Source organism: Lathyrus oleraceus, chromosome 3 (genome assembly GCF_024323335.1).
Source record: "Lathyrus oleraceus cultivar Zhongwan6 chromosome 3, CAAS_Psat_ZW6_1.0, whole genome shotgun sequence".
Taxonomy (NCBI): Eukaryota; Viridiplantae; Streptophyta; class Magnoliopsida; order Fabales; family Fabaceae; genus Lathyrus; species Lathyrus oleraceus.
This window is the reverse complement of record NC_066581.1, coordinates 63,152,420-63,162,351: the sequence shown is the minus strand read 5'-3', so window position 1 is coordinate 63,162,351 and position 9,932 is coordinate 63,152,420. Positions and strand designations below refer to the sequence as shown.

The following is a 9,932-nucleotide window of genomic DNA, read 5'->3' as shown; positions in this document are numbered from 1 at the left end:
ATTAGGAGTCCATTTTCCCCTAGAATCTGGTTTGAACGATAGAATCTTCTTGAGCACAAGGTCACCTTCTCTAAACACGCGAGGTTTGACCTTCTTATCAAAAGCTTTCTTCATTCTCTGCTGATATAACTGACCATGACACATGGCAGTCAACCTCTTCTCTTCAATCAAATTTAGCTAATCAAACCTGGTCTGACACCATTCAGCCTCAGTCAACTTGGCTTCCATGTGCACACGCAATGAAGGAATCTCAACCTCTACGGGGAGCACTGCTTCCATACCACATACAAGAGAGAAAGGGGTTGCCCCTATTGAAGTGCGGATGGATGTTCGATACCCATGCAAAGCAAATGGGAGCATCTCATTCCAATCCTTATATGTGACAACCATCTTCTGAGTGATCTTCTTGATGTTCTTGTTTGCATCTCCAACGGCCCCATTCATCTTAGGTCTGTAGGGAGAAGAATTATGATATGCAATCTTAAAGTCTTTACAAAGAGCTTCCACCATATTGTTATTCAAGTTCGATCCATTATCAGTAATGATCTTGCTTGGCACACCATAACGACATATGATTCGATTCTTGATAAACCTTACAACAACTTGCTTGGTTACATTTGCATACGATGCCGCTTCAACCCATTTTGTGAAGTAGTCGATTGCCACCAAAATGAAACGATGTCCATTTGAAGCTTTGGGCTCAATCATCCCAATCATATCAATTACCCACATGGAGAAGGGCCATGGGGAAGAAATAACATTCAATAGTATCGGAGGAACATGAATCTTATCAGCATATATTTGACACTTGTGGCATTTCTTGACAAACTTGCAACAGTCAGATTCCATTGTCAGCCATTAGTAACTTGCTCGCAACATCTTCTTTTCAATGCTTATCCGTTGGAATGAGTACCAAAGGAACCTTCATGCACTTCAGTCATCAACAAGTCTGCTTCATGTCTATCCACGCATCTGAGCAAAACCATGTCGAAGTTTCTCTTGTACATTATATCACCATTCAAATAGAAATTACTGACTAATCTTCTCAAAGTCTTCTTATCTTTCAAAGATGCCCCAGATGGGTAAATCTGACTTTGGAGAAAACATTTGATGTCGTAATACCACAACTTATCATCTCTGACTTCTTCAACAGTGAACACATGAGCTGGTCTATCAAGACGCATCACCGACAAATTTGGAACCTCATTCCAATACTTCACCATAATCATTGACGCCAATGTTGCAAGAGCATCTGCCATCCGGTTCTTATCTCGAGGAATATGATGACACTCAACCTTTGTAAAGAAAGTTGAAATCCTCCTCGCATAATCTCTATACGGTACCAAACCAGGTTGGTTCATCTTCCAATCACCTTTGATTTGATTTACAACCAAAGCGGAATCTCCAAAGACATCTAAATACTTGATTCTGAGATTCATGGCCTCTTCAAGCCCCATAATTCAAGCTTCATATTCTGCCATATTGTTTGTACAGTTGAAAGTCAATCTAGCTGTAAATGGTAGATGCGTGTCTTGAGGTGTAATAATCACTACCCCAATGCCATTACCATACTAATTAACAGCTCCATCAAATACCATGCCCCAACAGGAACCAGGTTATGGCCCTTCTTCAAGCAATGGTTCATCACAATCTTTCATTTTCAAGTACAAAATCTCTTCATCAGGAAAGTCATACTGCACTGACTGTTAATCTTCAATTGGTTGGTGAGCCAAATGGTCGGTCAAGATACTACCTTTGATCGCTTTCTAAGATCGGTATTCGATATCATACTCTGATAACAACATCTGCCAACGGGAAATCCTTCCAGTTAGAGCAGGCTTCTCAAATATATACTTGATCGGATCCATCTTGGATATCAACCAAGTGGTATGATTCAACATATACTGGCGCAGACGCTTAGCAGCCCAAGCCAATGTGCAACAAGTCTTCTCAAGCATAGAATACCGAGTCTCACAATCGGTGAACTTCTTACTAAGGTAGTAAATTGCAAATTCTCTCTTTCTAGTCTCATCTTGCTGACCAAGAACACAACCCATACTTTCATCAAGCACAGTCAAATACATGATCAACGGTCTTCCTTCAACAGGAGGAGACAAAATCGGAGGTTCGAGCAAATACTCTTTAATACTATCGAAAGCTTTCTGACAATCTTCGGTCCAATCACAAGACTGATCTTTCTGAAGAAGCTTGAATGTAGGCGCACATGTGGTAGTTATGTGGGAAATGAATCTGGAAATATAATTCAAGCCGCCGAGAAAACCTCTGACTTGCTTCTAAGTTTTGGGCGCAGGCATCTCTTGTATTGCTTTGACCTTTGCAGGATCAACTTCAATACCCTTCTCGTTGACAATAAAGCCCAATAACTTACCAAAACGAACCCCAAAAGTACACTTATTGGGATTCAAGCGGAGTTTATATTTCCTCAAACGCTGGAATAGCTTCAATAAATGCTCAACATGTTCCTATTCATCAATCTATTTAGCAATCATGTCATCGACATAAACTTCAATCTCTTTATGCATCATATCATGAAAAAGAGTAGCCATTGCTCTTTGGTAAGTTGCACCAGCATTCTTTAGACCGAAAGGCATCACTCTATAACAGAATGTTCCCCAAGGTGTAATGAATGTGGTTTTCTCCATATCTTCGGGTGCCATCTTGATCTGATTATATCCGTAAAATCCATCCATAAACGAAAAGACTTTGAATTTAGCAGTATTGTCTACCAACATATCAATGTGTGGCAAAGGGAAATCATCTTTCGGACTGGCTTTATTCAAATCTCGCTAGTCGACACACATGCAGACTTTTCCATCTTTCTTCGGAACGGGCACAATATTGGCCACCCATTGCGGATACTCAGCGGTTACAAGGAAACCAACATCAATCTGCTTCTGCACTTCCTCTTTGATCTTCACAACCATATCAAGATGCGTTCTTCTCAACTTCTTCTTGACTGGCGGGCATTCTGGCTTCAACGGCAATCTATGCTCCACAATCTCAGAATCTAAACCAGGCATGTCTTGATAGGACCAAGAAAACACATCTGAATACTCTCGAAGAAGATCAATCAACCCCTTCTTGACATCTGGACACAGTCGAGATCCAATCTTGACTTCCTTCACATCATCCTCGGAACCCAAATTGATTAACTCAATTTGCTCTTTGAACGACTGAATGGTCTTTTCATCTTACTCAAGAAGACGAGATAATTCATCACTCACTTCTTCATCACTTTCCTCCTCGGCCTCAAACACAGGGAATTCAAAATTTGGAGAAGGAGAAGGATCATTGTATTCAATAGGGTTAGGAACCAACCTGCATAATGATTTGATATTTTGATTTTAGAGAAGTGGATTTGTGACCAAATATTATACAGATGGACAATTATATTGTTTATTTATGTTTTTTCGTGATTACCATTTTCAGAATAAAGCAAAAAGTAAAAATAAAACATCATAGATGTGGATGAATAGAATTAATTTTATTATTGATCAATTTGAAAATGCCCAACAATGTTCTCTTCTCCCTTAGGCATAGGAGAAGGATTTTAAAACATATAAAAGCAATTACTTAGATCTATGCAAAATAACAGGAACATCAACAGCAGTCCAATTGTTGCAAGCCTTTCCATGCGTCACAAAATTGGTGCAGTCTTCCTCTTTGTCATCCCCTAGCACAGCAACTAAGTGTTGTTCATTGCCATGAATGAACCCTTCGCTACGGAAGCTAAGTTGCATATCTTCAGACCTTGCAGTTGATGAACCTTGCTGGAATCCCAAACCGGTTCTGCCTTTGTTGTCGGAGACCTCTACCATGCGCCCCCACTGTTCAACATTGCTTTCTTCAACACTCTTCTTGGCATCTTTCAATGAAGACATAGGTGCCCCAACTCTCTTTTTAGCAGCAATAGATAAGGCCTGGAACGAAGTTCCAACCTTATCCTCAACTTTAACATAAGAGAAAGATGACAGGTGGCTAACCAACAACGCCTTCTCCCCACCAACAATCACAAGCTTCCCATTCTTCACAAATTTGAGTTTCTGATGCAAAGTGGAGGTAAAAGATCCTGCCTCATGGATCCATGGCCTTCCCAACAAGCAACTGTAGGCCGGATGGATATCCATTACTTGAAAAGTAATTTGAAAATCACTCGGACCTATCTTAATTGGAAGGTCCACTTCACCAATAACCATTTTGCACGAACCGCCAAAAGCTTTGATGATTACATCGCTATACCTCATAGGCGCTCCTTGATATGACAGCTTTGAAAGAGTTGACTTCGGCAACACATTTAGTGACGACCTGGTGTTAACAAGCACATTTGACAAAGCATCCTCTTTGCAATTCATAGAAATATGCAAAGCCAGATTATGATTTCTACCCTCCTCAGGGAGTTCTTCATCACAGAAGCTAAGATTATTGCAAGAAGTGATGCTAGCCACAATATGATCGAATTGATCCACTGTAACATCATGTTCTACAAATGCTTGTTCCAAAACTCTCTGCAGTGCTTCTCTGTGCGCTTCAGAATTCATGAGCAGAGACAACACTGAGATTTTTGAGGGGGTTTGGAGAAGCTTCTCTACCACATTGAACTCTCTTCTCTTGATCAAACGAAGTACCTCATCATCACTGTTAGCCTTCAAATCGCTGGATTCACCAGACTTACCCTTTGAAGCACCAACTGGATCTACAACAAACACTTCCACCTTCTTTCCAACAACTGATTCTTCTTTATCCTTTGCGAACACCGGCCCAAACACTCGACCACTGCGGGTCACCTTGGTAACATCCGCAATGCTCACTACAAAGCTAGTCGTAGGCAACGAGACCTCTTGACCACCTTCTATCATTGTAGCATTATACTGATACGGCAGAACTTTATCAGATTAATACGGGACTGGGCCCGCTAACCGTATAACCAACGGCGATACTGATCTATTGCTGACATTGTTATTGTTGCTAATGTCGTACTGAATTACTAATCTCAATGGCTGCTTGAAAATGGGCACTATGACATTCACATCGTCATCTACATGACAGGATTGAACAATTTGAATCATGCCTTCATCCATCAGTCGTTGGATGTCCCTTTTCACAACTTCACAACCCCTTGAGTTAATACTGCAAACAGCACAACCATCTTGGCCATGCTCACAATCACTTACCATACAGATGTCCTTATGCATCTGCACCAAGGATCTCAGGATAAAACGAACATCAAAGACCTTAAACTCACCAGGACAACCATCCACCAAATTCACAAAAGAGTTCCCATGAGCGGGTAGTGATCACACTAAAATTTACGTATTTTCGACTCCGATTTGACATGCATTCTAGTTGTTTTATTGTCATTTTGTTGTGTTATTACTGTGTTTTCCTTTGTTTTCAGATTTTTACTTTAATCGGAGCCCCGATCGAGAAAAGAAGCGAAAAAGGGCTAAAAACCCTAAAATTCAGCATTTTGTGCTTATGGCCTACCCAATGGTGGGCGCCACAGACCAAGCCATGACGTGTCAAATTCAACTTCCATCAACTCCCACGTTTTCCCACTACTTCCACTAAGGCGCCCCATATTGTGCTTGTGGCGGGCGCCATGGCCTTGTGGCGGGAGCCACAAGAGGAAAAACGGTTCCCTCCTATTTTCAAGTGAAGGGCATCCAAGTCATTTCCATCTTTTTACTTGCCTATAAATAGAAACGCGAATTCACTTTTACAACCATCCAAACTTAGAACAGAGGCAAACTCAGAAGCAAATTTGTTTCACTTAGGCATATATTCAGTATTTTATAGAGTGGTAATCGCTTCGCATTGGAGTGTTACCACAATTGTGTAATCAAGTCTGTGATAGAGTCTGTAATCGAGTTTGGAGCACTTTGGAAGGAAGTTAATCCTGCCGCCATTTTCTTTTCCGCATTGCAATTTACTTAGCCCTCCGATTGGAGCAGGTTTTTATTACTCGTCTTTACTTTATTTATTTCCCGCACTCGCTTTTACTTTATTTATTTCCCGCACTCGCTTTACTTTATTTATTTCCCGCACTCGCTTTTACTTTATTTATTTCCCGCACTCGCTTTACTTTATTTATATCTCGCACTCGCTTTAAATTATTTATTTCCTCGCACTCGCTTTAAATTATTTACTTTCCGCACTCGCACTACTTTTATTTATTTTAATGCACTTTTACTTTACCATGTCTAGCTAAATTTATAAGGTTAGAATGTAAGGATCATAATTGAACCGATAATCCGTACAATTGTCCGTAGAAACACTTAATGGCTATTTTAACTTTCAAATTAAGTTTTCCCGCACTTCAATTCCGTTGGGTAAGATCGAAAGCCGTCCAACGTCTTTTTAAACTTAATTGTTTTTAACTATTTTAAAAACAGCGAAAGCGCTTTGTTTAGTTCATTAGGAGATTTTAACATTAAGAAGAAAAGAGATTTTAAAACTATTTTCGGACGCGTTTATAAGTTTAGAGTCTGGTTCGTAAGAACCTCTTTTAGTTAAGAAATCCAGGTTATAATACTTTTCAACTTAGTCAAGATACTATATTTCTTAAAAATTGGTTTACTACTCTAACGCAATGCGCGCCTTTTTATAAGTGACAATAAGAGGGTTTGATTAGGGAGTACAACTCGGTTCTGAATACGCGAAAGCGACAGTTCCTGTTAAATTAGTTCTTTTCAAAGTAGGAAACAATGCCCATAAGTAGCTCTATTAGCAAGTACTTGGATTATCAATTAATTACGTGAATTACATTCGACCCTATCTTTATTAATTAATCTTTATTCAACACTTTAGTTTTCATTGCATACTCCAAAAATACCTATTTTGATTTCCTTTGATAAACACCATAACAACAGATAATGATAGATTGACACTTGGTCTCTGTGGATTCGATAATCTTTTATATTACTCTGACGCGTTCGTATACTTGCGAAAAACACCGCATCAAGTTTTTGGCGCCGTTGTCGGGGACCAATTTCGTCAAATTTCATTTTCCTGTTGTTATACCGTTTAGACTTAGGTTATTTCCCGCCGGTCGATGCGAAGAACTCGCAGCACCGGAAGTTTAAGCTTAGTAAACCCTCTGGCGGAACCTGAACGTTACGCTCGCGCACGTTCATTCTTTCATAGAATTAAGAGAGCTATGGCCGAAGATCAAAACCAAAGACCTCTTAAAGACTTCACTCAACCATCTAATGAAGAACCTAGTTCTAGTATAGTAAACCCAACCATCCCAGCCAATAATTTTGAACTTAAACCATCCCTGTTGCAATTAGTGCAACAGAGACAATTCGCAGGTCTCGCTACCGAGAACCCAAACCAACATTTAAAAATATTTCTTCAATTAGCAGATACTTTTAAAACCAATGGAGCTTCTCCTAAGGCAATACGTTTAAGATTATTTCCTTTTCCCTCAGAGATAAAGCCCTATCATGGTTAGATTCCCTTCCACCCAATTCCATTACGACTTGGGATAACCTTAGAAGAGTTTTTCTTGCTAAATATTTTCCCCCGAGTAAGACCGCCGTTCTTCGAAACCATATAACTAGATTTACCCAAAACCAAGGAAAATTGTTGTTCGAAGCTTGGGAGAGATATAAAGAGTTGTTACGAGCATGCCCACATCATGGTTTAGAAAATTGGTTAATCATTCAAACCTTCTATAATGGACTTCATTACAACACAAAGATGACCATCGACGCTGCCGCAGGCGGTGCTCTGATGAACAAACCTTATCCTGAAGCTAGTGCCCTCATCAAAGATATGGCTCAAAACCATCAATCATGGGTGTAGCACCTCAAATTTGCACCTATCATTGTACATACATTCTCATATTAGGTCATAGTATATCATGGTCCATTGCATAGCATTGCATTGTCCCCAGTTGCCTCAAGAGCAAGCAAGTCAAGACTTAGGTCAAACTGATCAAGAGATCAGTCAACCAAGCAAGCAAGGGTGTTTCTCAAGGAGCCAAGGCCCTAGGTTTGGTCCAACATGTTCACATGATTTGGAGGTCCATTTGAAGTGTTTGAGTCAAGGGTTGGATATTCAGAGGTCATCAGTTCATGCACAATCAGTCAGAAACCCTAGAAAGTCAAAGTTGGTCAACTGTGGTTGATTTTGATAGTTTTAATGGATGGATTTGGTTTGAAAGAGCTCATTCATGTCCCAATAGGCCTCATATATCATGGCAATCAATATCATTGAAGAATTTGAAGCTAATCAGAAAATTTCCAAAAATAGAAACTGGACCTGTAATTTTTAACTGCCAAAAATGGAAACTTCTTGATCTTAAACTTACATTATGATACAAGCTTCAAATGAATTTTTGCCCAACAGGAAAGTTGAAGATCTTGTTCTCCCATTTTCAAAAAGTCCAAGAACTCCCAAATCCCATGAATGGTTTGCAAGATATGATCATTTCATTTTCACTTTTTTTGAACTTCAACAAGCCATATCTCATGAACCAAAAGGCCAAATTTGGTGGGGTTTTTTCCTACAAACCACATTTCATCTCCTCTTTCCAAAAATATAAACATCATGTACCAAAACCTTGCCAATCAAAATGGCATTTTTTGACTTGTTCCATTTAAAATTCAAGTGGACCAAGGGTTGACTTTTTGAATTAATTGTTTTCAGCACATTTGGCCATTTGGAATTGATTTAGAATGTCATTTGAGACTTGCCAAGGCCCAAAATTCGAGCAGCTTGCTATCACATACCACCATTTTGGCCAAAAGTGCAAAATTAGCAAAATGATTAAAATGAGCAAAGCTTGATTACCATTCCATTAACTGATGTTAAACAGAAGTATATAGCATATTTTCTGTCCATTCTCAACCCTAGACACAGCCTCTAAACATCAGAAAAACTCTCACTCTCTCATTCTCCATTTTTCACACCTTTGCTTTTTTTCTGCCAAAATTCTCAAAGAGCTCGATCCACACTGATTTCCATCATCACTTGGCAAGCATTTGAAGGCATTTTGAAGCAGCAAACACTACCTGGAACCAAAGAGCAAGTTCTGTTTTCCTCAAGTATCCATCCATGGCAGAACTGTGTTTGAATCACCTCATGCTTTGCTGAGCTAGGATCCTTCACCATTCAACTTATGGAAGCATAATCCTCACCTGTTTCGAGCATTGGCAAGCAAATAGCATCAGAATCTTCACTGAACTTCATTTTTGGTAAATTTTCGATTCATTTATTTTGCCAAGCCATGCCATGTTTAGTATAGATCCTAGCATGCTGATCATCATGCACTTTGTCTCGTGTGAAATGGTCAAGTGGTTTGTAAGAAATCTGAAAATTAAAATTGATGATCATTTGCTTTTTTGCTCGATTCTCTTACCATAGTTTGTTTCCATGAAAATAATGCCTGGATTTGTCATATGCATGCTCTAATGGTTCTATTGGTATGCTATTTATTCATTTCTGGAAATGTTTGTTCATGAGCCAAGTTTGACATTGAATCTTCTTCTGCTCGATTCAGAGTATGTGTGTTGTTTAAATGAAAACTGATGCTGGATTCTTGTTGTTGGTTGTATGCTGAACGTTTCTGTGTATGCCATTTGGATTTCTGGAACTTTTTTGTAAAAACTCGATTGAAGGTGATGAGTGTTCATGATGCTGCCCAGAAACCCTAGCCATTTTCCAGAACTGTTAACATGATTGGTCCCCTGTTACTGTTTTATTGAAGCGAGCCAATCAAAACATTTTCTTTCTTGAGTCTAAACGCAGCGTTTTGTTTAATGATGCATATAATTACCACCGTGCCACTCGGTCAACATAGTTTGACTTGCCATTCATATTATTTGGTCCATGTTATTCCAAATTGTGCATCATCTTACAAAAATCATTTCTCACTCATTTCAACTCCAAAAATCATGGAATTTTTT

At 39.3% G+C, this 9,932-nt stretch overlaps 1 non-coding gene across 1 annotated transcript; it reads right to left on the bottom strand.

Moving 5' to 3' along the window:
* Positions 1-7,560: 7,560 nt before the first annotated feature.
* LOC127133626 (small nucleolar RNA R71) lies at positions 7,561-7,667 on the bottom strand. The gene has a single exon (XR_007807579.1). It is a non-coding gene; the product is annotated as a small nucleolar RNA R71 (small nucleolar RNA).
* Positions 7,668-9,932: the final 2,265 nt, after the last annotated feature.